This window comes from Elephas maximus, chromosome X (assembly GCF_024166365.1).
Source record: "Elephas maximus indicus isolate mEleMax1 chromosome X, mEleMax1 primary haplotype, whole genome shotgun sequence".
In the NCBI taxonomy this organism is placed as follows: Eukaryota; Metazoa; Chordata; class Mammalia; order Proboscidea; family Elephantidae; genus Elephas; species Elephas maximus.
This window is the reverse complement of record NC_064846.1, coordinates 97,427,027-97,454,392: the sequence shown is the minus strand read 5'-3', so window position 1 is coordinate 97,454,392 and position 27,366 is coordinate 97,427,027. Positions and strand designations below refer to the sequence as shown.

The following is a 27,366-nucleotide window of genomic DNA, read 5'->3' as shown; positions in this document are numbered from 1 at the left end:
GCCAAGTTCTGGGCTTTTCTTAATACACAGCAAAGCCTGTTGTTTCTTTTTAAATCTCCAGTTAGTATTAAATGAATAGCACTGAAGCCTTTGCCCCTTTTCTTTCTAGCCTGGAATAGGCTACTACTGTGAGATTATCACTACACTGTCCTAAGATGGTTTGTATGGTATTATGCAGCTGTCAGCATAGCTGAGGTCTGGCTGAATAACAAAGGCCCAGAAAGAGCCCCCACCCACCCCAAGGCAAAGCCTTCAGAACCTGCTGAGAGAATGCCAAACCAGGGCAGACTAGCAGGGCGGGCCTTAGGCCCTTGGATGTACCCTCACCACTGAGCACAAAAGGGGTCCAGCCCATCTGCACTTCAGGTGACCCTGTCAGAATCTCTCTCTCTCTCTCACCCACACACAAACACATACACACGCATACACATGCACCTGAAGTCTTCTGCAGTTTTGAGTAAAAATAAAAATAAAAAATAGTGCTATCGAGTCGTTTCCGACTCATAGCGACCCCATAGGGTTTCCTACGAGCGCCTGGCGGACTTGAACTGCCGACCATTTGGTTAGCAGCCATAGCACTTAGCCGTTTTAAGTAAGAAAAACAAAAATTTGCCATCAACTAAACCTACCCATTTCACAGAAGATAAAACAGAGGCTCTCAGAGGGGTGGTGACATGCCCAAGGTCACTGAGCTAGGAAGTCACAGAGCTGGGATTAAGAACCACAGAAGTTGCCCAAGTGGAGGCTTTCTCATCCTTTACTACTTACTGGGCCAGAAGAACCACCCAGAAAACTACCTTATGCCTCAGCGGCACCAACCACTATTTACCCAGTGTTATCAACCCTACTGCCCATTGGAATCACCTGGGGATATGTGATTAAGAAATTGTATCTATTTTTACAGGGTAGGCTGGGAAATTAACTGTCAGACATGAATTTAAGTGCAGGTCTATTGCTTACTAGCTGTGTGACCTGGGCAATTTACAGGGTCTCTCTCAGTATCATTTTAAAAATGGAAGTTTGTTGTAAGAATTAGAGATAAGGCATGTACAGGGCATTCCCAATGCCTGACATATAATAGGGACTCAATAAAGGGTCAAAAAAAAAAGAAAGAATCATTTAAAAAAAAACTTTTAAAACTGCCTATGTTGGTGCCCAACTCCAGACCAAGCAAATCAATATCCCTGAGGGTGGAGCCCAGGGATTAGTATTTTTAAGCTCCTGGATGGTTCTAAGGTGCAGGCAAGGTTGAAAATTCCTGTCCACCTGTAGGCACACTCCCACTCTGGACCCCCATTTGAGAAGGACAGGTGGCAGACACGCTTGTGGAGGAGATGGTATTGTGTATTCGATCATACTATAGTCATTCCCTATCAGACCACAGTGTTGCAGAAGTGATGTCCCCGGCCCCTGCCCTCAGTTCAACAATTTCTACATGTACAATTCAGTGATATTGATTACATTCTTTGAGTCGTGCAACCATTCTCATCCTCCTTTCCCAAGTTGTTTCTCCCCCATTAACATAAACCCACTGCTCCCTAAATTTTTTAGCTAATCTTTCCAGTTGCTGTCATCAGTTTGAGCCCAGATAGATAGATCTTAAAAGAACACAATGCTCAAGGCAGACATTCTTCACTAGTTAAGCTATTGCTTTTTTTTTTTTTTTCTGGTAGCTGCAAGGAGGGTCGCTCTGTGCAAAGCTCGAAGATTATGGAGGATCAAATACAGAACCACGGCCTCCTGTCTGAGGGCTGGGATCTGAGCCCTGCAAAGTGACCCAGACCCAGACACAAACACTGGCATGCTGTCCTCATTTTCCTGCATTTCTTTTATACAAATCCTATTTCCTGCTCCTCTCCTGGTGTGAACCTGGTTGGGCAACTCAGACATCTGGAAAGACAGGCTGAGGGCCAGGTCAGGAGGTGATCTGGGTGGCCTCAGTGTGGGTGGGGAGGATTCTCTGTCATGTTAACTCATTGTGGGACCTGAGAAGGGGCCCTTCGTCTTTCCGGGCCTCAGTTTCCCCATCTCTATTTTCTGAGGGGGGCTGGACTAGCATTTCTGGCTGCCCACAGGCTCTGAGTCTTCACTTCCCCACTCTCGTTCTCATAGGGTAGCTGAACATGGCCGGGAGAAAATATTTATTGTGATACCAAGCAAGTAAGAGTTGGTTTAAGCACATCACAAAACAATATTTTCAGTGTTGTTGTTAGGTGCCGTCGAGTTTGTTCCAGCTCATAGCAACCCTACATACAGAACGAAACACTGGCCAATCTTGCACCATTCTCACAATCGTTGCTATGTTTGAGCCCACTGTTGCAGCCACTGTGTCAATTCATCTTGCGTCCAAAGAACGTGCGACGAAGTCTCGCTATCCTCGCTTCTAAAGAGCATTCTGGCTGTACTTCTTCAGGACAAATTTGTTCATTCTTTCAGTAGTCCGTGGTATATTTAATATTCTTCACCAACACCATAATTCAAAGGCATCAATTCTTCTTTGGTCTTCCTCATGGATATGAAGCGATTGGAAACACCATGGCTTGGGTCAGGCGAACCTTAGTCCTCAAGGTGACACCTTTGCTTTTTAACACTTGAAAGAGGTCTTTTGCAGCAGATTTGCCCAGTGCAGTACATCGTTTGATTTCTTGACTCCTGCTTCCATGGGCATTGATTGTGGATCCAAGTAAAATGAAATCCTTATATCTACAGTATAATCCCATATTTGTTTGGCATAGGAAAATTTCTGGCAAGATAAATCCAAAGTAACAGCAGTGGTTGTCTCTGGTGTGCAGGATTATGAGTGTTATTTTCTTCTTTCAGTTTGTCTGTCTGTTCTGATTTTTAACTGTGATAAAATAGTTTTGTTTTCGTAATAAGGAAAAAAAAGGAAAGCTTAACAGAAAGAAGTTAAAGTTGACAATTTTTAAAAGAGAGAGATTGCATAGAAGCCATTAGCAGGAAAAGAGAGGGGAAAAGTTAACAGCTAGCCACATGTCTGCTGCAGGCCTATGAGTTATACCAGAGCCAATATGAGAACACATGTCGGCATGTTTCAAAGAAACTGCAAAGGGAGGGTGGGTGTCCCAGGAAGCCGACTCTGAGATGAAGATGAGTGAACAGGAAGTTTATTAGACAGGCTCTTGAAATCAACATCTGTGGAAGGGGAGTAGCAAAGGGGATAAAGTAAACTGCAATACAGATCCCACAAAGGCCCCACTCGATCCGAGGTGGAAGCGCTGGTGTGAGATCACCCCTTAGAGTTGTCCTGAGTTGTGAAAAGAGAGCCATCCCAGGATATAGGTGTGACATTAGACAAGGCAGTTTCTTCAGCTGAAGCAAACTCCAAAGAGGGGACAGCAAAACGCCATTGTCTAGCAGCTCTCCCAACCGAAAGTGGTTTTTTCCTTTGGTGAGAACCGGATGGCACATCGCGGCGTTCACTATGAGGTAACTGTCTGGCAGAGAGACCTCTGTAAAGGGCCAGGCCGTAGGCAGATATTAGAGGGGTTTTGGAAGAGAAAAACTGGTTTTTGAACTTAGGGGCCTGGATGCATCCACCACTGTAAGATCTGATCTCCATTCCTGGTTCGTCTCCTCAGCCAGTGACCTTCAAGGGCTGTAGATGGGCCAGCCTCTTGGCTAGGTGCTTCCCAGCATCCAAAATATCATTCCAGGCCTTGTTTACTATGATCCTTTAATTGCCCTGGTATGCAGCAGGGTGGAAGTTTTATCAGCCCCATTTTATCAGTGAGGAAATCAAAGTTCAGAGAGGAGTCACAGCTAGTTGTGATGAGGCCAAGTCTCAAAGCCAGGTCTGTCCAACTCCATATCCCACCCTCTTTCCCTAGTAGCACAGCTGCCTTCATGGGAAACAGGCCCAAACTTTCAAGCGATTTATTTGTTTTGTGGTTTTATGGACAAATCTGTTCCTCTTCATTAATACTGAACCAGTTTGCTCCCCACACCCACCACCTGATTTTCAGATGGGTCAGCCTTAATCCTGCAGATCACAAATTTGAATTTTACTTAGTTGATAGAACAAGAAGTGACCCTTACTATCCTAGAAAGCTGCTCTCTTTGACAAGCCTGAGCCTCTCCAGTTTTGGGAACATGGGAGGCTGCAGGTGTCTGGCTGAGTTAATCTTGAGTGAATCTTATTAACCTGTAAGTAAGATTAGTTGGCTGCAGACGTCAGTCAAGTGATAACCCAGGCAGTCTGACAGCCAGGGACTGATTTATCAATCCTTTTAATGAATGAGATTGCATTTTTTAAATTGTACTTTAGATGAAGGTTTACAGAACAAATTAGCTTCTCATTAAACAATTAGTACACATATTGTTTTGTGACATTGGTTACCAACCCCATGACATGTCAACACTGTCCCCATCTCAACGACCTTGGGTTCCCTATTACCAGCTTTCCTGTCTCCTCCTGCCTTCTAGTCCCTGCCTCTGGGCTGGTGTGCCCCTTTAGTCTTGTTTTGTTTTATGGGCCTGTCTAATCTTTGGCTGAAGGGTGAACCTCAGGAGTGACTTCATTGCTGAGCTAAAAGGCTATCTAGGGGCCATACTCTCGGAGTGTCTCCAGTCTTTGTCAGGCTAGTAAGTCTGGTCTTTTTTTTGTGAGTTAGAATTTTGTTCTGCATTTTGGATGAGATTGCATTTAGCTAATTGAGTCTGAGACTGGCATGAATAAGCCCCCTCCTTAGGCAGCCCCACTGTGATATGGAACCCCTCAGTGCCTGTCCTATCGTTACAGAGGAAAGAGTGAGAGAAGGAGAAGAGAAGGCTGAAGGACAAGTAATGCCCCCTTCATTGCCGCTGTAAGGACTAGATGTGGGTTCCAAGGTATCTCAAACCTATGTCCTACTGTGGAGGTGCAATATAGCAGTGATTCTCAAAATGTGATCCTTAGACCAGCAACATTGGCATCACTTGGGAACTTGTTAGAAATGTAGGTTCTTGGTCCTACCCCAGACTTACTCAATTAGAAGGCTCTGGGAGTGGGGCCCAGCAACCTGTTTTAACAAGCCCTCCAGGAGATTTGAAGCACGCGAAAACTGGAGACCCACTAGAGGAGTTATCAGCACAAAGTCTAGTACTACGCAACCTGGGTTACCACCTGTCTGACCTTGGACAAGCCACTTAACCTCTCTGTGTCTCAGTTTCTTCATCTGTAAACGGGGAAAATAACGGTATCTGCCTCATAGGGTTGTTGTGAGAAGTAAATGAGTAATGTGCTTAGTAAAGTGTTAAAGTGTTAGAGCACCGTCTGGGACATAGTACGGGCTATATGTATAAATATTAACTACTATTATCATTGTTTGAAATAATGGAGCCTGAGACTTCTGTCTTCTCCCTCACATGACAGTGACTCTAAGTAAAAAAATCTAATCATAAAATTCCTGTGATGTTATAAGTAAAAAAACCTAATACAAAATTGTGTCTTTCCTGTGGTTGTACTTATGCAAAAATATGTATGTATATGGACAAGGTAAAATTATGGGTGATTTCTTTCTCTAATTCACAAACTTTTGAAATATGGTTATGTTATCTTTGGAATCCAAATATTAAATAAATTCAATTGGTTAAGAGAAATATATTGGATCCTAAATAACCAAAGGCTGTTCTAGAGGACTCATGATATAGGGTTGCCATATATAGGTCCCCGTCCCCACTCAGGGGCAGATAGAGGGGTTCTGGGCTCATCAGGTCACATCAGAGCAGAATTAAACACAAGGTCCCTCAAGGTTTAAAGAGAAGAGGCGGAAGCAAGAATCTGGTCCAACCTAAGAAACAATAATACAGACGCTGGCTGGCCCAGGTAAGGACAATTGGGGAGTGGATGTGGAGGTTGGGCAATAGATTCATCATCAGGAAGGGAGAAAGATTCCATCTGAGAATCAGGTAGTATTGGAAGCCGTGAGACCTTGCCGATTGCTGTGGAGAAGTCCAAGCCCTTTGTTTGAGAGCTTGAACTAGATCTCCATCCGGAAAGGTCTAAGTAGAGTTAGCCAGCAGGGTCTGTATCTCCATCTTGCAAATAAACTATCTCTAAGTATCAGGGGGCTCCTTATTAGGCTGTGACCTCCTAAAATAGGGTCAGGGTAGTAGATTTAAAGATAAAGATCCAGATCAAATTATTAGTATGGGTGTGTGGCCATACCACGTGTGCCACCCTCAGCCCCATTTTCACCTTTTAAGCTATGGTATCTGGAACTTTATAAGACTCTCTAGTAAGGCTCAGGTGCTTGTCTATACAGTGTATTTCTTTACACCGCAGCAACCAGTTTACTTTCAAGTGGTAGCATACCTTGTTGATATATACATGATCACTACGGAATCTACTATGACACCCTAGAATTTCTACTGTTTGCCATATAGCTGTGCCTGATCTCCCTCTGTGGACTTTGTTTTGATGTTTGAATATGATACTGCGGTATGCTTCTGACTTGCCAAAGTTCTATCTCTCTCTCTTTCTCTTTTCTGTAATGCATTATTCAGTGGTTTTTAGTTTATTCAAAAGTTGTACAACCATCACCACAATTTTGGAAGGTTTTCATCACCCCAGAAAGAAACCTTGCACCCATTATCAGTCACTCCTTATTTCCCCCCAGGATGTGTCTCTCCTCACACCTCAACCTTCAGCCCTAGGCAACCACTAATCTACTTTCTGTCTCTCTGGCTTTGCCTGTTCTGGACATTCCATATAAATGGAATCATACATTATGTGGCCCTTTGTGACTGGCTTCTTCCACTTAGCATAGTGTTTTCAAGGTTCATGCATGCTGTATCATGTATCAGTACGTCATTCTTTTTTATGGCTGAATAACATTCATTGTATTGAATATACCACATTTTATTTATCCATTCATCTGATGATGGACATTTGGGTTGTTTCCACTTTTTGACTATTATGAATAATGCTGCTATGAACACCGGTATACAAGTTTTTGTGTGGACATATGTTTTCATTTATTTTGGAACTTGTGGGTCATATGGTGCCACTATATTTAACTTTTTGAGGAATGGCCAAACTGTTCTCCGAAGTGGCTGTACCATTTTACATTCTCATCAGCAAAGTATGAGTGTTCCAGTTTGTGCGAATCCTCACCAACATTTGTTATCATCCATCTTTTTCCTTAAATTATTTTATTTTTGTTGTTGTTGAGAATATACAGAGCAGAAATACACCAGTTCAACAATTTCTACATGTACAATTCAGTGGCATTGATTTATATGTATATTATATTTACATTCTTCAAATTGTGTAACCTTTCTCACTTTCCTTTTCTGAATTGTTCCTCCCCCATTAACATAAACTCACTGCCTGCTAAGGTTCCTATCTAATCTTTTGAATGCTTTTGTCAATTTGATTCCATGTAGATAGATCTTGAAAGAGCACAATGCTCAAGGCAGACATTTTTTGCTAGTTAAGCTAAACTATTGTTTGGTTTTAAGAAGGCTGCAAGGGCTATTTTTTAGTTTAAGGTTTAAAGATTATCTTAGGGCAATAGTTTCTGGGATTCATCCAGCCTCCATGGCTCCAGAAAGTCTGCAGTCCATGAGAATTGGAATTCTATTCTGCATTTTCCCCCTTTTGATCAAGATTCTGCTACAGAATCTTTGATCAAGATGTTCAGCAATGGTAGCCAGGCACCATCTAGTTCTTGTGGTCTTATGGTAAAGGAGGCAGTTGTTCCTGGAAGCAATTAGCCACACGTTCTATTTTCTCCTCCTTTTCATGACTCTCCTTCCTGTGTTGCTTCAGGCAAATTGAGATCAATTGTTGTGCCTTGGATGGCTTCTTCCAAGCTTTTAAGATCCCAGGAACTATGTAATGAACTAGGAAGTAGAACAGAAGCACTAAACACGTTATTAGGCCAATTAACTGGGATGTTCCATGAAACCATGACCCTAAACCTCCAAACCAAGTAACCATACTCCATGAGGTGTTTGGTTATATATAAGCAGCATCAGTGGCTACTCTTTTTATTTTTTTAATTTTGTTGTGCTGTAGGTGAAAGTTTCATACTCATATGAGTTGGAATTAACTCTATGGCAGTGGATTTGGTTTTTGGTTTTAGGTGGAAATTTACAGCTCAAGGTAATTACTCATTCAAAAATTTATACACATATTGTTTTGTGACATTGGTTACAATCCCCACAATGTGACAGCATGCTCCCCCTTTCCACCCCAGGTTTCCTAGTTCATTTGTCTAGTTCCTGTCCCTCCCTGCCTTCTCATCTTGCTTTTGAACAGGAGTTGCCCATTTCATCACATATATTTGACTGAACTAAGAAGCACATTCCACATGTATGCTATTTTTTGTTTTATAAGACTGTCTAATCTTTGTCCAAAAGTGGGCTGCGGGAATGGTTTCAGTTCTGAGTTAGCAGAGTGTCCTGAGGCCGTGGTTTCAGGGGTTCTTCCACTCTCTGTCAGACTGTTAAGTCTGGTCTTTTTTTTTTTCTGTGAATTTGAATTCTTTTCTACATTTTTCTCCTGCTCTCTTCAGGACTCTCTGTTGTGAACCCTGTCAGAGCAGTCGTTGGTGTAGCCAGGCACCATACAGTTCTTCTGGGCTGAGGCTGGTGGAGTCTGGTTCATGTGGTCCTTTAGTCCTTTGGGCTAATATTTTCCTTCTGTCTTTGGTGTTTTTTCATTCTCCTTTGCTCTGGACAGGATGGGACCAATAGAGATATCTTAGATGGCTGCTCACAAACTTTTAAGACCCCAGACACTAATCACCAAGGTGAAATGTAGAACAGTTTCTTTATGAACTATGTTATGCCAATTTACCTAGATATCCCCTGAGACTATGGTCGCAAGCCCCCAGCCTCAGCTACTCAGTTCCTCAGTGCTGGAGGTGTCTAGAAAACTTCTATGCTTTTGTTTTGGTCCAGTTGTGTTGACTTTCCCTATTTTGTGTTTTGTCTTCCCCTTCACCAAAGTTGACACTTGTCTACTAGCTAGTTCATGATTTCCTCTCTCCCTCCCTCCCCACCCTTGTAACCATCAAAGAATGATTTTTTTCAGTGTGTAAACCTTTTATGGAAACCCTGGTGACATAGTGGTTAAGAGCTACGGCTGCTGACCAAAAGGTCAGGAGTTGGAATCCACCACCTGCTCTTTGGAAACTCTATGGGGGAGTTCTACTCTGCCCTATACGGTTGCTATGAGTTGGAATGGAGCCAACTGCAATGGGTAAACCTTTTCTTGAGTTTTTGTAATGGTGAGCTCATACAATATTTGTCCTTTTGTGACTGACTTATTTCACTCAGCATAACGCTCTCCAGATTGATCCATGTGGTGAGATCTTTCTTGGATTCATCATTGTTCTTTACTGCTGTGTAGTATTTCATTGTGTGTGTGTACCATAATTTGTTTATCCACTCGTCTGTTGATGGGTATTTAGGTTGCTCCTATCTTTTTGTTATTGTGAATAGTGCTACAATGAACATGGGTGTGCATATGTCTATTCGTGTGATGGCTCTTATTTCTCTAGGGTATATTCCTAGGAGTGGGATTGCTGGGTGATATGGTATTTCTATTTCCAGCTTTTTAAGAAAGTGCCATATCATTTTCCAAAGTGATTGTATCATTTTGCATTCCCACCAGCAGTGCACAAGAGTTCCAATCTCCCCACAACCTCTCCCACAATTGTTATTTTATGATTTTGGGGTTAGTGCCAGTATTGTCGGGGTGAGATAGTATCTCATTGTAGTTTTGATTTGCATTTCTCTAATGGCTAATGATTGAGAGCATTTCCTCATGTGTCTTGGCCACCTGAATGTCTTCTTTAGTGAACTGTCTTTTCATATCCTTTGCCCCTTTTTAGATTGGATTATTTGTCTTTTTGTTATTGAGGTGTCGAAGTATTTTGTAGATTTTAGAGATTAGGCCCTTGTTGGATATGTCGTAGCCAAAACTTTTTTTTCCTCACTCTGTGGGTTCTCTTTTCACTCTTTTGGTGAAGTCTTTTGCTGAGAATAAGTGTTTAATTTTTAGGAGCTCCCAGTTATCTAGTTTCTCTTCTGGTGATTGTACATTGTTAGTTATGGTTTGTATACTATTTATTCTATGTATTAGGGCCCCTAGCATTGTCCCTATTTTTTCTTCCATGGTCTTTATCATTTTAGATTTTACATTTAGGTCTTCAATCCATTTTCAGTTAGTTTTTGTGTATGGTGTGAGGTATGGATCTTGTTTCAGTTTTTTACAGATGGACATCAAGTTATGCCAGCACCATTTGTTACAGAGACTGCCATTTTGACATTTAACAGACTTTGGCCCTTTGTCAAATATCAACTGCTCATACATGAATGAGATTATGTTTGGGTTCTCAATTCTGTTCCCATTGGTCTATGTGTCTGTTGTTGTATCAGTGCCAGGCTGTTTTGACTAACTACAGTGGCTATATAAAAAGAATATAACAGGCTCTAACATCTTGGAGACTCTGTGGGGCAGTTCTACTCTGTCCCATAGGGTCGCTATGAGTCGGAATCGACTCGATGGCACTGGGCACTGGGTAAAATCAGGTAGTGAGAGGCCTCCCACTTTGTTCTTCTTCTTCAGTAATGCTTTACGTATCCAGAGCCTCTTCCTTGTTTCTCAGTCTCCTTAAAGAATGCTGTTGGAATTTGGTTTGGGGTTCCATTGTATCTGTATACCACTTTGGGTAGAATTGACATTTTCACAATGTTGACTCTACCTATCCATGAGCGTGGTACATTTTTCCAGTTATGTAAGTCTCTTTTGGTTTTTTGCAGTAGTGTTTTGTAGTTTTTTTTTGTATAGGTCTTTTACATCCCTGGTTAGATTTATTCCTAAGTATTTATTCTTCTTGGGGGCTATTGTAAATGGTATTGATTTGGTGATTTCCTTTTCAAAGTTCTCTTTGTTGGTGTAGAGGAACTGATTTTTTATGCTAATCTTGTATCTTGCTACTTTGTTAAAATCTTTCTATTAGTTACAGTAGCTTTCTTGTGGGTTCTTTGGTGTTTACTGTGTATAAGATCGTATCATCTGCGAATATGGATAATTTTACCTCTTTCTTACCGATTTGGATGCCATTTATTTCTTTGTCTTGCCTTATTGCTCTAGCTAGGACTTCCAGTACAATGTCGAATAAGAGTGGTGACAGACGGAATGCTTGTCTGGTTCCTGTTCTCAAGGGGAATGCTTTCAGCCTCTCTCCATTGAGAATGATGTTGGCTGTTGGTTTTGTAGAGACGCCCTTTATTATGTTGAAGAATTTCCCCTCCATTCCTATTTTGCTGAGAGTTTTTTTAGGAATAGGTGTTGGACTTTGTCAAATGCCTTTTCTACATCGATTGAGATGATCATGTGATTTTTTTCTTTTGTTTTATTTATATGGTGGATTACGTTGATTTATTTTCTACCGTCGAACCATCCCTGCATACCTGGTATGAATCCTACTTGGTCATGATGTATTATTTTTTGATATACTGTTGAGTTCTATTGGCTAGAATTTTGTTGAGAATTTTTGCGTTTGTGTTCGTGGAGGATATTGGTCTGTAGTTTTCTTTTTTGTGGTGTCTTTGCCTTTCTTTAATATCAGCATTATGCTGTCTTCATAGAATGAGTTTAGGAGTATTCCTTCTTTTTCTATGCTCTGAAATAGCTTGAGTAGTATTAAAAGTTTAGTAGAATTCTCCCGTGAAGCAGTCCAGGCCAGGGCTGTTTTGTCGTTGTTGTTGTTGGGAGGTTTTTAAATTACCTCTTCAATCACTTCTTTTGTTATGGGTCTGTTTAGTTATCTACTTCAGTTTGTGTTAGTTTAAGTAGGTAATGTGTTTCCGGAAATTTATCCATTTCCTCTAGGTTTTCAAATTTGTTGGAGTACAATTTTTTGTAGTATTCTGTTATGATCCTTTTTATTTTAGTTGGGTCAGTTGTGATATCTTCTGTCTCATTTCTTATTCTGGTTACTCGGTTCCTCTCCCGTTTTTCTTTTGTCAGTTTGGCCAGTGGTTTGTCAATTGATCTTTTCAAAGAACCAATTTTGGTCTTGATTCTTTCAATTGTTTTTCTGTTCTCCATTCCATTTCTTTCTGCTCTAAACTTTATTATTTCCTTTCTTCTGGAGTCTGAGGGCTGCTTTTGCTGCTCTCTTTCTATCTGTTCAAGTTGTAGGGTTAGTGTTTTGATTTTGGCCCTTTCTTCATTTTTCGATGTGTGTGTTTATTCCTGTAAATTGACCTCTAAGCACTGCTCTTGCTGTGTCCCAAAGGTTTTGGTAAGATGTGTTCTCATTGTCATTTGATTCTATGAATTTTTTTATTCCATCCTTGGTATCTTCTATTACCCAGTAGTTTTTAAGCAATGTTTTGTTCAGTTTCCATGTATTTGGTGTTTTTTCCTTGCTGTTTCTGCTATGGATTTCTACTTTTATGGCATTATGATCAGAGAAGATACTTTGTATTATTTCAATGTTTGGATTTTGTTAAGGCTTACTTTGTGGCCTAAAATGTGGTCTTTTTGGAGAATGTTGCATGTGCGTTTGAAAAGAATGTATTCTTTGCTGGTGTTGGTTGAAGTATTCTGTATATGTCTATGAGGTCGAGTTGTTTGATTGTGGCATTTGGATCTTCTGTATCTCTATTGAGTCTCTTTTTAGATGTTCTGTCCTTCACCAAAAGTGGTGTTTTGAAGTCTCCTACTATTATTGTGGAACTGTCTATTTCTCTTTTCAATGTCGGAGTTTTTTTTTAATGTATTTTGGCACCCTGTCATTAAGTGCTTATGTGTTTATTATGGTTATGTCCTCCTGCTGTATTGACCCTTTAATCATTATATAGTGTCCTTCCTTATCCTTTATGGTGAATTTGGCTTTAAAGTCTATTCTATCAGAGATTAATATTGCCACTCCTGCTCTTTTTTGGTTATTGTTTGCTTGATATTTTTTTCATCCTTTGAGTCTTAGTTTGTTTATGTCTTTGTGTCAAAGTTGTGTCTCTTGTAGACACTACATAGATGGATCATGTTTTTTTTCAATCTATTCTAAAAAAATTTTTTTTCTTCTTTTTCTTTTTTTTATTCTGCCACTCTCTGTCTCTTGTGCATTTAGGCCATTTACATTCAGAGTAATTATTGATAGGTTTGAGTCTACTGCTGTTATTTGTTGTTTTGTATGCGTGTGTGTGTGTGTGTGGTTTTGACAGTTTCTTTGTTCTGCTTAATTTTCTGTGCTGAGCTCTTTTTGTTTATATATTTTCTTTTCATCTCTTTTATTATTGTTGATTTTGTGTTTGCTGAGTCTTTATGTTTTTTTTTTCTTTCGATGGGTAGGTTTGTTAGAGTCCTTTGTGGTTGGTTACCTTGAAATTTACCTTTATTTTTCTAAGTTTAAACCAGTCTTTTATATCTTGATATTGCCTTGACTTCCTCCCCATATGGAAGTTTTATGAGTACACCATATTTTCTCTTTTTTGTTTTGATGTTATTGTTGTTTACATATTGATGTTTCTGGTTCCCTATTTTCAGTCTTTTAGCTTTGTTTTGTTTTTGTGAATTCCCTATCTGGGTTGGTATCTGGTTGATCTGTCCTGTGTCCTAGTCTTGGATTGTCATCTGATGTTATTGGTTCTCTAACAGGAAAAAAAAAAACAGGAGGGCTCCCTTTAATATTTCTTGTAATTTTGGTCTCGTTTTTTACATATTTCCTTAATTTCTGTTTATCTGTAAATGGCCTAATTTCACCATCATATTTGAGAGACAATTTTGCTGGATATATAATTCTTGACTGGCAATTTTTTTTCCTTCAAGGCTTTATATATGTCACCCCACTGCCTTTTTGCCTGCATGGTTTCTGCTGAGTAATCAGAGCTTAGGATTATTGATTCTTTTTTGTAGGTGACTTTTTGTTTATCCCTAGCCATCCTCAGGATTCTTTATCTTTGGTTTTGGCAAGTTTGGTTATGATATGTCTTGGTGACTTTCTTTTGGGGTCTATCCTGTGTGGAGTTTGTTGAGTTTCTTGGATAAATATCTTCTCATCATTTGTGATAGTAGGGAAGTTTTCTGCCAGCAAACCATTGACAATTCTATGTTTTCCATTTCCCTCCCCCCGCCCCCATTCTGGTACTCCTCTCACTCATAGGTTTTTCCTCTTGATAGTGTCCTACATAATTCTTAGGCTTTCTTCATTCTTTTTTTCTGATTGTTCCTCAAACAAATTCGTTTCAGGGGATTTATCTTCAATCTCACTTATTTTGACTTCCAGTGTCTCAATTCTGCTTCTACGACCTTCTATTGAGTTGTCTAATTCTGAAATTTTATTGTTAATCTTTTGGATTTCTAGTTGCTGTTTCCATATGGTTTCTAGCAGCCTGTTTATTCTGTCATTTTGTTCTTGTATTTTTTTCCTGAATTCTTCTATTGCTTTGTCTGTGTGTTCTTTGTTTGGTCTGTGTTTTGCCTGATCTCCTCCTTGATCTCTTGAGGAGCTCTGTGTATTAGTCTTTTGAATTCTTTATCAGATCATTCCATTGCCTTATCTTCCCTTGGGAGGTTTTCTGGTTCTTTATTTTGATCACTTGCTGGAACTGTCTTGTCCTGCTTCTTTATGTGATTTGATATTCACTGTTGTCTCTGAGGCATTGCTAAGTTATTATATTTATATATTTATTTATTGTGTTTTTGTTTACTGTGTCCTGAACTTTTATTTTGTTTTGATTTGTCCAAGTAGGCTGGATGTGAATGCTACTTTGGTCATTAATCTTGCCTCACTGGAGCTCTCACCTCTTATCTCCAAGTGGTCAGAACAGCTACTAGGTGTGTGAGCCCAGGAGCCTGTTCACTGTTCTTGCAGGGCTGTTGATGATGTACGTGGCATTTTTTGGTGGGGTGATGAATCTGTCCTGTTGGTCACCTGGCCGTGGTTGCAAGTGATGTTCTCCCTGGTCGTTAGGTTGGGTGTTGTGTGTGTGCTCCACCACTTACTGGTTTTTTTTTTTTTAAGGGTGTAGGTGCCCAGGTGGTTGGTCACAGAGCATGTAGTGTGGAGACTCTCACCTATAGTCCTGGGCGGGTGGTGCTATATGGGGTGTTTTCTTTCTTTCTTTTTATAATTTTTATTGTGCTTTAAGTGAAAGTTTACAAATCAAGTCAGTCTCTCACACAAAAACCCATGTACACCTTGACACATAATCCCAATTACTCTCCCTCTAATGAGAAGCCCGCTCTCTCCCTCTACTCTCTCTTTTCATGCCCATTTCGCCAGCTTCTAACCCCCTCCACCCTCTCATCTCCCCTCCAGGCAGGAGATGCCAACATAGTCTCAAGTGTCCACCTGATCCAAGAAGCTCACTCCTCACTAGCATCCCTCTCCAACCCATTGTCCAGTCCAGTCCATGTCTGAAGAGTTGGCTTTGGGAATGGTTCCTGTCCTGGGCCAACAGAAGGTCTGGGAGCCATGACCACTGGGGTCCTTCCGGTCTCAGTCAGACCATTAAGTCTGGTCTTATGAGAATTTGGGGTCTGCATCCCACTGTTCTCCTGCTCCCTCAGGAGTTCTCTGTTGTGTTCCCTGTCAGGGCAGTCATCAGTTGTAGCCGGGCACCATCTAGTTCTTCTGGTCTCAGGATGATATAGTCTCTAGATCATGTGGCCCTTTCTGTCTCTTGAGCTCGTAATTGCCTTGTGTCCTTGGTGTTCTTCATTCTCCTTTGCACCAGGTGGCTTGAGACCAATTGATGCATCTAAGATGGCTGCTTGCCAGCGTTTAAGACCCCAGATGCCACTCTTCAAAGTGGGATGCAGAATGTTTTCTTAATAGATTTTATTATACCAATTGACTTAGATGTCCCCTGAAACCATGGTCCCCAAACCCCTGCTCCTGCTGTACTGGCCTTCAAAGCATTCAGTTTATTCAGGAAACTTCTTTGCTTCTAGTTTAGTCCACTTGTGCTGACCTTGCCTGTATTGCGTGTTGTCTTTCCCTTCACCTAAAGTAGTTCTTATCTACTATCTAATTATTGAGTATCCCTCTCCCACCCTACCTCTCTCCCCCCTCTCCTAACCACAAAAGAATGTTTTCTTCTCAGTTTCAACTGTTTCTCAAGTTCTTATAATAGTGGTCTTGTACAATATTTGTCCTTTTGCAACTGACTAGTTTCATTCAGCATCATGCCTTCCAGGTTCCTCCATGTTATGAAATGTTTCACAGATTCCTCACTGTTCTTTATCAAGGCGTAGTATTCCATTGTGAGAATATACCATAATTTATTTATCCATTCATCCATTGATGGGCACCTTGGTTGCTTCCATCTTTTTGCTATTGTAAACAGTGCTGCAATAAACATGGGTGTGCATGTATCTGTTCATGTAAAGGCTCTTATTTCTCTAGGATACATTCCAAGGAGTGGGATTGCTGGATCATATGGTAGTTCTATTTCCAGCTTTTTAAGGAAGAGCCAAATCGATTTCCAAAGTGGTTGTACCATTTGACATTTCCACCAGCAGTGTATAAGTGTTCCAATCTCTCCACAGCCTTGCCAACATTTATTATTTTGTGTTTTTTGGATTAATGCCAGCCCTGTTGGAGTGAGATGAAATCTCATTCTAGTTTTGATCTGCATTTCCCTAATGGCTAATGATTGTGAACATTTCCTCATGTATCTGTTAGCTAGCTGAATGTCTTCTTTAGTGAAGTGTCTATTCATATCTTTTGCCCATTTTTTAACTGGGTTATTTGTCTTTTTGTAGTTGACTTTTTGCAGTATCATGTAGATTTTAGAGATCAGGCACTGATCGGAAATGTCATAGCTAAAAACTTCTTCCCAGTCTGTAGGTAATCTTTTTACTCTTTTGGTGAAGTCTTTGGATGAGCATAATTGTTTGATTTTTAGGAGCTCCCTGTGTGGGAGTGTTTGAAGTAAGCACAGGTCTCTGGTTGCAGTGGGGGTCAATGTGGGTTGCAAGGCAGAGAGTTGTTGGCTGCCCTGGGTACCTAGATGAAGGGTGTGCCCCTGTCCACTGGAGTGTATAGTAGGGGGTTGTGCAGCCAGTCCTTGGGCATCCGGTGCCATTGGCTGGAGAGATTGGGGGTCACCACTAATTCCCAGGCCCCTGTCATGTGTGGTTAGATGGAGCAGGTGGTACCTCCAACCCCCAGGTCCCTGGTGTGGGTAAGGCCTCTTCTCAAGTGGCTGTGGCAGTGTCAAGTGCCACATACCTATAGCTCCAATTTGGCTGTTGTTGATGAAAACGGACTTCAGGTGGATGTCCTGCCTGTTTTGTCTTAATGAGGGTGTACTGTACCAGATCAGCTAGCAAGGTGCTGGTGCAGGCAATCAGCAGGGCTGAAGGGCTCTGCAAGTCCATGAAACCCCTATGCCAGCGGCTGGGCGAAGGAGCAAAGGAGCAAGTGCCTCAGACAGGGCCATGAGATCCTGGCTTAGGGGGTGTGGTGGTGTTGAACTGGTGTAGGAGTCAGGAGGAGAATGGATGAGGAGAAGGGAGTGCTCCTCAGCCATGGACCTCGGGTGAGGGGAAGGGTTATGGTGTGTGCACAGTGGTTTGGGAGCTTGCACTTAACTTTTGCAGGTCTGGTGTCACTCTTGTTTGGTTCTGGAGGTGCATGCAGATTTGCCGCTGCTTGGCTGCACCAGACAGGGTGGGTTTCAGCTTGGAATGTTGCTGCTTGCCTCAACCTGTGTGCGCTGTGCAAATTCAGCTAGCAGGACGCTGGTGATCCGCGATCTGCAGTTACCCGTTTCCGCTGTTTTTGAGTTGTCGCTCCTTCCATCTGTTGTTCAGTCCAATTCTTCAGCTTTGTCTTTGATGCTTAGGGTTCCTTAAAAAAAAAAAAAACCCGTTGCCAATTCTGACTCATAGCAACCCTGTAGGAACCTATAGGGTTCCTAGATTGTTATATATGATTCATTTGTTTTTTCCGATCTTTGTTGTAAGAAAGATGACAGGGAGTGTCTGACTATTCCACCATTTTACCCACCTCCTTATTATCCATCTTTTTTATTCTAGCCACCCTAATGGGTATAAAAAAGTACTATCTTATTGAGACTTTGTATTTTCCTAATCCCTTTATGTACTTATTGGTCATTTGTATATCTTCTTTGAAGAAATGTCTATTCTGATCCTTTGCCCATTTTTTAAATCGGTTATTTGTCTTTTTATTATTGAGTTATAAGGGTTCCTTATATATTCTAGATACAAGTCCTTTATCAGCTATAGGATTTGTAAATATTTTCTCCCATTCTGTGGGTTGTCTTTTCACTTTGTTGATAGTGTCCTTTTTGTTTTGTTGCTTGTGCTTTTGGTGTCATATCTAAGAAAACATGCCTAATCCAAGGTCACAAAGATTTGTGCCTGTATTTTCTTTTAAGAGTTTTATAGTTTTAGCTGTTACATTTAGGTCTTTCATCTATTTAGAGTTAATTTTTTTTTAATTAGTGTGAGGTAGGGATCCAACTTCATTCTTTTGCATGTGAAGATCCAGTTGTCCCAGCACCATTTGTTGAAAAGACTATGCTTTCTCCCATTGAGTTGTCTTGGTAGCTTTGTCAAAAAATCAGTTAACCATAAATCAGGGGGTTTATTTCTGGACTCTCAATTCTAGTTCATTGGTCTATTTGTCTATCCTTTTGCCAGTACCACACTGTATTATTACAGTTGCTTTGTACTAAATTTTGAATCAGGAAATGTGACTCCTCCAACTTTGTTCTTTATTGTTTTTGTTATTATGGATCCCTTAGGTTTGGCACAGTGACTAAGTGCTCAGCTGCTAACCAAAAGGTCGGCAGTTCAAACTCAGCAGCTGCTCAACGAGAGAAAGATGTGGCAGTCCTTCTGTAAAGATTCCAACCTTGGAAACCCTATGGGGAAGTTCTACTCTGTCCTATAGGGTCACTATGAATCGGAATCAACCAGATGGCAATGGGTTTGGTTTTTTGGTTTTAGGTTTCCGTATGAATTTTAGAATCCACTTGTCAATTTCTACAAAGAAGCCAGCTGGGATTCTGATAGGAGTGCTGTGAATCTGTAGATCAATTTGGGTAGTATTTCCATATTAACAATACTAAGTCTCTGGATCAATGAACATGAGGTGACTTTCATTTTTTTTATTGTTGCTGAAAATATGCACAGCAAAACATACACCAATTAAACAGTTTCTACATGTACGATAATACATTGATTACGTTCTTCAAAATCTCACCTTTCTTTTACAATTTGTTCCTCACCTATTGACATAAACTCACTTCCACCTAAGCTTCCTATCTAACCTTTTGAGTTGCTGTTATCAATTTGATCCCATATAGTAAGTTCTTCAAAAAAGCACAGCGGACATGCCAGCCTATGGTTTGGTTTAAAGAAGGCTTCAGAGGATATTTTTGGCTTACGGTTTCAGGGATAATGATTATCTTGGGCAATAGTTTCAGGGGTTCATCCAGTCTCCATGGTTCCATAATGTCTGGATTCCATGAACAATGAAATTCTGTTCTGCATTTTGCCCTCTTTTGACCAGGATTCTTTAGAATCTTTGATCAAAATATTCGGTAATGGCAGCCAGGTACCATCCAGTTCTGGTCTGTTCATGGCAAAGGAGGCAGTTGTTCCTGGAGGCAATCAACAGCACATTTCATTTTCTCCTCCTATTCCTGACTCTTCTTCCTCTGTTCCTCCAGGTGAATACAAACCAATTTTTGTGCCTTGGATGGCCACTTGCAAGCTTTTAAGACTCCAGATACTACCCAACAAACTAGGAGGTAGAACAGAAGTGCTAAAAATTATATTAGGCTAATTAACTGTAATGTTCCATGACCCTAAACCCCCAAACCAAGAAACCAAATCCCTATAGGTGTTTTGTTGTACATAAGCAGACGTCAGGGGATATTGCTGGTTTAAGGGTTAAGGATTATCTCAGGACAATTCTTTCTGGGGTTCATCCAGCCTCCATGGCTGCAGAAAGCCTGGAGTCCATGAAAAGTTGAAATTTTGTTCTGCATTTTCTTCCTTTAGATCAGGATTCTCCTATAGAATCTTTGATCAAAATGTTCAGTAATGGTAACCAGGCACCATCTAGTTCCTGTGATCTTATGGTAAAGGGGGCAGTTGTTCATGGAGGCAGTTAGCCACACATTCCATTTCCTCCTCCTATTCCTGACTCTTTTTCTTCCTCTGTTGCTCAAACAGAGCAATTGTTGTGCCTTGGAAGGCTGCTTGCAAGCTTTCAGGACTCCATACACTACAAAAGGAACTAGGAGGTGGAATAGAAGCCCTAATCACATTATTGGGCCACTTAACTGGATGTCCCATGAAACCAAGAGCCTAAACCTCCAAACCAAGGAACCAAATCCCATGAGGTTTTTGATTTTACATAATCAGCCTCAGCTGCTACTCTTGTGTGTGTGTGTGTGTGTGTGTGTGTCATTGTAAAAATATCTATCACACAGCTTTTGCCAATTCAACTTTTTACAGGGATAAAACTTATTGACGGCAATTACAATAATCAGCTGTACAACCGTACCTTTATTCAATGTGATTTTTCCTTCACTGTTACCCCCCCTCCTCCCTCCCTCCCACCCCTGGTAACCACTGATAAACTTTGGTCTCTATACATTTGCATTTTCCTGTCTTTTTATGTAAGTGAAGTCATACAATATTTGTCCTTTTGTGATTGACTTATTTCACTCAGAATAGTATCTTCAAGCTCCGTGCATGTTGTACCATGTATCAAGACTTCCATTTCTCCGACTGGCTGCGTAGCATTCCATTGTATGTATGTACCACATTTTGTTTATTCATCCATGTGTTGATGGGCATTTAGTTTATTTCCACATTTTGGCTATTGTGAATAGGGCTGCAATGAACATTGGCGTACAAATGGGAGTGAAGTAGTTTTGATTTCCATGTCTCTAACAGATGATGACGTTGAGCATCTTTTCATGTGCTTGTTGGCCATTTGAATATCCTTGTGTCTATTCAAGTCCTTTGCCCATTTTTTGATTGACTTGTTTGTCTTTTTACTGATAAGTTATATATTAAAAAAAGTATATATTTTGGATATTAGACCCTTATTAGATACATAGTTCCTGAAAATTTTCTTCCAATCCTTAGGTTATCTTTTCACTGTTGTGATAAAGTCTTTTGATGAACAAAAGTATTTAATTTTATGATGTTTTATTTACCTATTTTGTCTTTTGCTGCTCATGCTTTTGTTGGCATATCTGATAATCCATCATTTAAAAAATATATAGGCCCCGTAGCCACTCATCTATATTTTCTTCTAAGAATTTTACGGTTTTAGTCTTCACATTTAACTCCTTGATCCATTTTGAGTTGGCTTTTGTGTATGGTGTGAGACATGGATTCTAATGAATTCTTCTGCATGTAGAAATCCAGAGACTCTTCCCTTCTCATTGAATGGACTTAGCACCCTTTTTGAAAATCAATTAACCCTAGATGTATGGATTTATTTCTGGACTCTCAATTTTATTCCATTGGTCTATTTGTCTGTCTTTGTACTAGTACTGGGCTGTTCTGATTACTGTAACTGTATAGTATGTTTTCAAATCAGGAAGTTTGAGTCCTCCTATTTTGTTCTTGTTTTTCAAAATTGCTTTGGCTCTTCAGGGCCTGTTGTCATTCCATAGAAAATTGAGGATTGGGTGCTTGCTTCAGCAGCACATATACTAAAATTGCAACGATATAGAGAAGATTAGCATGGCCCCTGCACAAGGACTGCATGCAAATTCATTAAGTTTTCCATTTTTTTTTTTTTTTATATAAGGCATTGAAGGAAAAAAATTGTCAGCCAAGAATCCTATAGCCAGCAATACTGTCTTTCAAATATGAAGGTGATATTAGGACATTTCCAGATAACAGTTTAGGGAATTTGTAAAAACCAAACCAAAACTACAAGAAATATTAAAGGGAGTTCTGTGGTTAGAAAATCAGTAATACCAGATACAACCCAAGACTAGAATACAGAACAGAGCAACCAAATGTCAACACAGATAGGGAAATCACAAAAGTAAATCAAGATAAAAAAGCTCAAAACAGGGAAACAGCGATGTCATTATGTAGAAAATGACAACATTAAACAATAAAGAGGGACTAAAAAATGTAGTCATAGATCTTTCATATGGAAAGGAAGTCAAGGTGATATAAAGAAATTAAAGCTAGGTTTAAACTTAGAAAAATAGGGGTAAATATTAAGGTAACCACAAAAGAGACTAGCAATCCTACTCATCAAAATAAAATACAAGAAAAAGAATACACAGCCAAAACAAAATCAACAGCAATAAAAAAGAGGGCACACAATTTACAAAGAAAAACTACTCAGTGCAAAAAATTAAGTGGGAAAAAGAAACTGTCGACAACACACAAAAAAAGGCATCAAAATTACAGCACTAAACTCATACCTACCCATAATTAAGCTGAATGTAAATGGACTAAATGCACCAATAAACAGACAGAGAGTGGCAGAATGGATAAAAGAAAATGATCTGTCTATATGCTGTCTACAAGAGATGTACCTTAGAGTTAAAAAAAAAAAATTGAGGATTGGTTTTTCCATTTTTGTAAAGAAGGCTGTTGGAATATCATTTGGGGTTATGTTGAATCTATAGATTGCTTTGGGTAGTATTTACATCCTAGCAATATTAAGTCTTCCAATTCATGAACATGGAGTGTCTTTCCATTTATTTAGGTCTTCTTTAATCTCCTTCTGCAGTGTTTTATAATTTTCATTGGATAAGTATTGTACATTCCTGGTTAAATTTTTTCCTAGGCATTTTATTATTTTGGATGCTATTGTAATTGGAATTGTTTTCTTAATTTCCTTTTCAGATTTCTCACTGTTGATGTATAGAAAGTAAATGATTTTTGTGGATTGACCTTGTACACTGCAACTTTGCTAAGTTCCTTTCTTAGCTCTAGAAGCTTTCTTGTAGATTCTTTGAGATTTTCTATACATAAGATCATGTCATCTGCAAATAGAGATAATTTTACTTCTTCCTTTCCAATTTGGATAAGATTTTTTTTTCTTTTTCTTCTCGATTCATCTGGCTAGGACTTTCAATACAATATTGAATAAGAATGCTGAAAACAGGCATCCTTGCCTTATTCCCCACCTTTAGCGGAAAGCTCTCAAAGCTTCTCCATTTAGTATAATGTTGGCTATTGGTTTTTCATAAATGCCCTTAATCATACTGAGGAGCTTCTCTTTTATGTATTATCTTGTTAAGTGTTTTTATCACAAAAAGGTGTTGAATTTTATCAAATGCCTTTTCTGCATCAGTTGAGATAATCAGGTGGTTCTTTTCCTTTGTTCTATTAATGTGATGTATTACATTGATTGATTTTTCTAATGTTGAACCATCCTTGTATTCCTAGAATAAATTCCACTTGGTAGTGGTGTATAATTCTGTTTGCTAGTATTTTGCTGAGAATTTTTACATCTGTATTAATAAGGGATATTGGCCTGTAGTTGTCTTTTCTTCTGGTATCATTGTCTGGCTTTGGTATCGGGGTAATGCTGGCTTCATGGAATGAGTTAGGGATTATTCCTTCCTTTTTTACATTTTGGAAGAGTTTGAACAGGATTCACGTCAATTCTTAAAGTGTTTGGTGTAATTCCCCAGTGAAGCTCCCTGGTCTGGGACTTTGTTGTTGTTGTTGTTGGGAGGTTTTTAATTACCCTTTCAATCTCTTCACTTGTAGTAGGTCTGTTGAGATGATGTGTTTCTAAGAATTTGTCCATTTCATCTAAGTTACGTAGTTTGTTGGTATAAAATTGTTTATAGTATTCTAGTATAATCCTTTTCATTTCTATCAGCTTGGTTACAATGCTTCCACTTTCATTTCTTATTTTAATTTTTTGCATCATTCTTTTTTTTTCCTTTGTCAGTCTAGATAAGGATTTGCCTATTTTGTCCATCTCTTCAAAGATCCAATTTATGATTTGTTGATTCTCTCTATTTTTCTATTCCCTATTTATTTCTGCTCTGGTATTTGGTGTTTTTTGTTTTTTTTTTTTCCTTGTGTAGCTTTAGGCTTAATTGTCTATTTTCTTCTAGTTCCTCAACTTGCACAGTTAGGCTATTGATTTGAGAACTTTCCTTTTTTACAGTGCTTTAGGCGAAGGTTTACAGAGCAAGTTAGTTTCTCATTAAACAATTAATGCACATATCGTTCTGTGACATTGGTTACCAACCCCACAACATGTCAACATTCTCCCCTTCTCAACCTTGGATTCCTCATTTCCATTCGCCCAGCTTTCCTATGCCCTCCTGCCTTCTTGTCCTTGCCACTGGGCTGGTGTACCCATTTAGTCTCATACACATGGTTGAACTATGTGTATTATTGTTTCTTTTATGAAACAAACAAACAAAAAAAACCTGTTACCCTTTAGTCAATTCCAACTCATAGCGACCCTATAGGTCAGAGTAGAAGTGCTTCATAGGGTTTCCAAGGAGTGGCTGGTGGATTTGAACTGCCCATCTGTTGGTTAGCAGCTGAGCTCTTAACCGCTGTACCACCAGAGCTCCATTTGTTCTATAGGCCTGTCTAATCTTTGGCTGAAGGGTGAACCTCAGGAGTAACTTCAGTACTGAGTTAAAAGGGTGTCTAGGGGCCATACTCTCAGGGTTTCACCCATCTGTCAAACCAGTAAGTCTGGCCTTTTTTTTTGTGAGTTAGACTTTTGTTCTACATTTTTTTTCCAGCTCTGTCCAGGACCCTCTACTGTGATCTCTGTGAGAGCAGTTGGTGGTGGTAGCTGGGTACCATCTACTTGTACTGGACTAATTTTCCCTTTCAGTCTTTGGTTTTCTTCATTCTCTGTTGCTCCAGATGGGGTGGGACCAGTAGAGTATCTTAGATGGCCGTTCACAAGCTTTTAAGACTCCAGACGGTACTCACCAAAGTAGGATGTAGAACATTTTCTTTATAAACTATGTTATGCCAATTGAGCTAGATGTCCCCTAAGACCATGGTCCCCAGCCCTCAGCCCAGTAATTGGGTTCCTCAGGTAGTTTGGATGTGTCTATGAAGCTTGTACGACTTTGCCTTGATCAAGTTGTGCTGGCTTTCCCAGTATTTTGTACTGTCTTACCCTTCACCAAAGTTGCCACTTATCTATGTCTATTTAGTGTTTCTCCCTCTCCACCCCTCCCCTCCCTCGTAACCATCAAAGATTGTTTCTTTCTGTGTATAAACCTTTTCATGAGTCTTTATAACAGTGGTCTCATAGAGTATTTATCCTTTTGTGATTGACTTATTTCACTCGGCATATTGCCCTCCAGATTCATCCATGTTGTGAGATGTTTCACAGATTCATAATTGTTCTTTACTGTTGCATAGTATTCCATTGTGTGTATGTACCATAGTTTGTTTATCCATTCATCTGTTAACGAGCACTTAGGTTGTTTTCATCTTGTTGCTTAGTGCTTCAATGAACATGGGCGTACATGTGTCTATTCATGTGACGGTTCTTATTTCTCCAGGATATATTCCTAGGAGTGGAATAGCTGGATCATATTGTATTTCTATTTCTAGCTTTTTAAGGAAGCACCATATTGTTTTCCAAAATGGTCGTACCTTTTTGCATTTCCACCAGCAGTGCATACGAGTTCCAATCTCCCTGCAGCCTCTCCAATCTTTGTTATTTATTTATTTTTTCATTTGTGCTGGTAATGTCAGGGTGAGATAATATCTCATTGCAGTTTTGATTTGTATTTCTCTAATGGCTAGTGATGGCGAGCATTTCCTCATGTGTTTGTTAGCTGCCTGAATGTCTTCTTTGGTGACATGTCTGTTGATGTCTTTTGCCCATTTCTTAATTGGATTAGTCATCTTTTTGCTGCAGACGTGTTGGATTTTCCAATAGGTTTTAGAGATTAGAACTTTGTTGGCTATGTCATAGCCAAAAGGTTTTCCCAGCCTGTAGGTTCTCTTTTTGCTCTTTTGGTGAAGTCTTTTGATGAGCATGAGTTTTTGACTTTAGAACATCCCAGTTACCTAGCTTATCTTCTGGTATTTGTGTATTGTTAGTTATGGTTTTTATCCTACTTATGCCGTAAATTAGGGCCCCTAGCATTGACTGTATTTTTTCTTCTACGATCTTTATAGTTTTTGGTTTTATATTAGGCCTTTGATCCATTTTGAATTAGTTTTTGTGTATGGTGTGAGGTATGGGTCCTGTTTCATTTTTTCACAGATGGACATCCCATTTTGCCAGCACCATTTGCTAAAAAGACTGTTTTTTCCCCCATTTAATAGACTCTGGGACTTTGTCAAAGACCAGGTGACCACAGATGATGGATTTACATCTGGATTCTCGACTCTGTTCCATTGATCAATGTGTCTGTCATTGAACCAGTACCAGGCTGTTTTGACTACCACAGCTGTATAGTAGGTCCTGAGGTAGGGTAGTGCAAGGCCTCTTAATTTGTTCTTCTTCTTCGGTAATACTTTACTTACAGGGCCTCTTTCCTTTCCATATGAAGTTAGTGATTAGTTTTTCCATCTTGTTAAAGAATGCTGTTGGTATTTGGATCAGGGTTGCATTGTATTTGTAGATTGGTTTGGTAAAGTCTTGATGAACAAAAGTTTTAATTTTTATGAAGTCCCATTTATTTATTTTGTCTTTTGCTTTTCATACTTTTGTTACTATATAAAAACACATTGCTAAAACTAGGCCTGACTACTATGGAAAATGGTGTGGTGTGTCCTCAAAAAATTACAAATACAAATAGTTTATGATCCAGGAATCCTACTCCTATGTATATTCCCTAGAGATTTAATAAAAGAGACACTGACAGACATATGCACATCTGTGTTCATTGCAGCATTATTCGCAATATTGTTGTTGTTAGGTGCCATCGATTTGGTTCCCACTCATAGAGACCCTACATAGAACAGGACAAAACACTGCCCAGTCCTGTGCCATCCTCACAATCATTGTTATGCTTGAGCCCATTGTTGTAGCCACTGTGTCAATCCATCTTGTTGAGGGCTTTCCTCTTTTTCACTGACCCTCTACTTTACCAGGCATGATGTCCTTCTCCAGAAACTGATCCCTCCTGATAACATGTCCAAGTTATGTGAGACAAAGTCTCACCATCCTTGCTTCTAAGGAGCATTCTGGCTGTACTTCTTCCGAGACAAATTTGTCCGTTCTTTTGGCAGTCCACGGTATATTCGATATCATTCGCGAACACCATAATTCAAAAGTGTCAATTCTTCTTTGGTCTTCCTTCTTCATTGTCCAGCTTTGCATGCATATGAGGTGATTGAAAAAACTATGTCTTGGATCAGGTATATCTTAGTCTTCAAGGTGACATCTTTGCTTTTTAACACTTTAAAGAGATCTTTTG

At 39.7% G+C, this 27,366-nt stretch overlaps 1 protein-coding gene and 1 non-coding gene across 2 annotated transcripts in view; both read left to right on the top strand.

The window, feature by feature from the left end:
• The window catches only part of NHSL2 (NHS like 2), a 368,813-nt gene that overhangs the window by 307,213 nt on the left and 34,234 nt on the right, over window positions 1-27,366 (top strand). The gene's annotated exons all lie outside the window — the stretch shown is intronic.
• LOC126069803 (U6 spliceosomal RNA) lies at window positions 21,655-21,761 on the top strand. Its single transcript, XR_007516071.1, has one exon. It is a non-coding gene; the product is annotated as a U6 spliceosomal RNA (small nuclear RNA).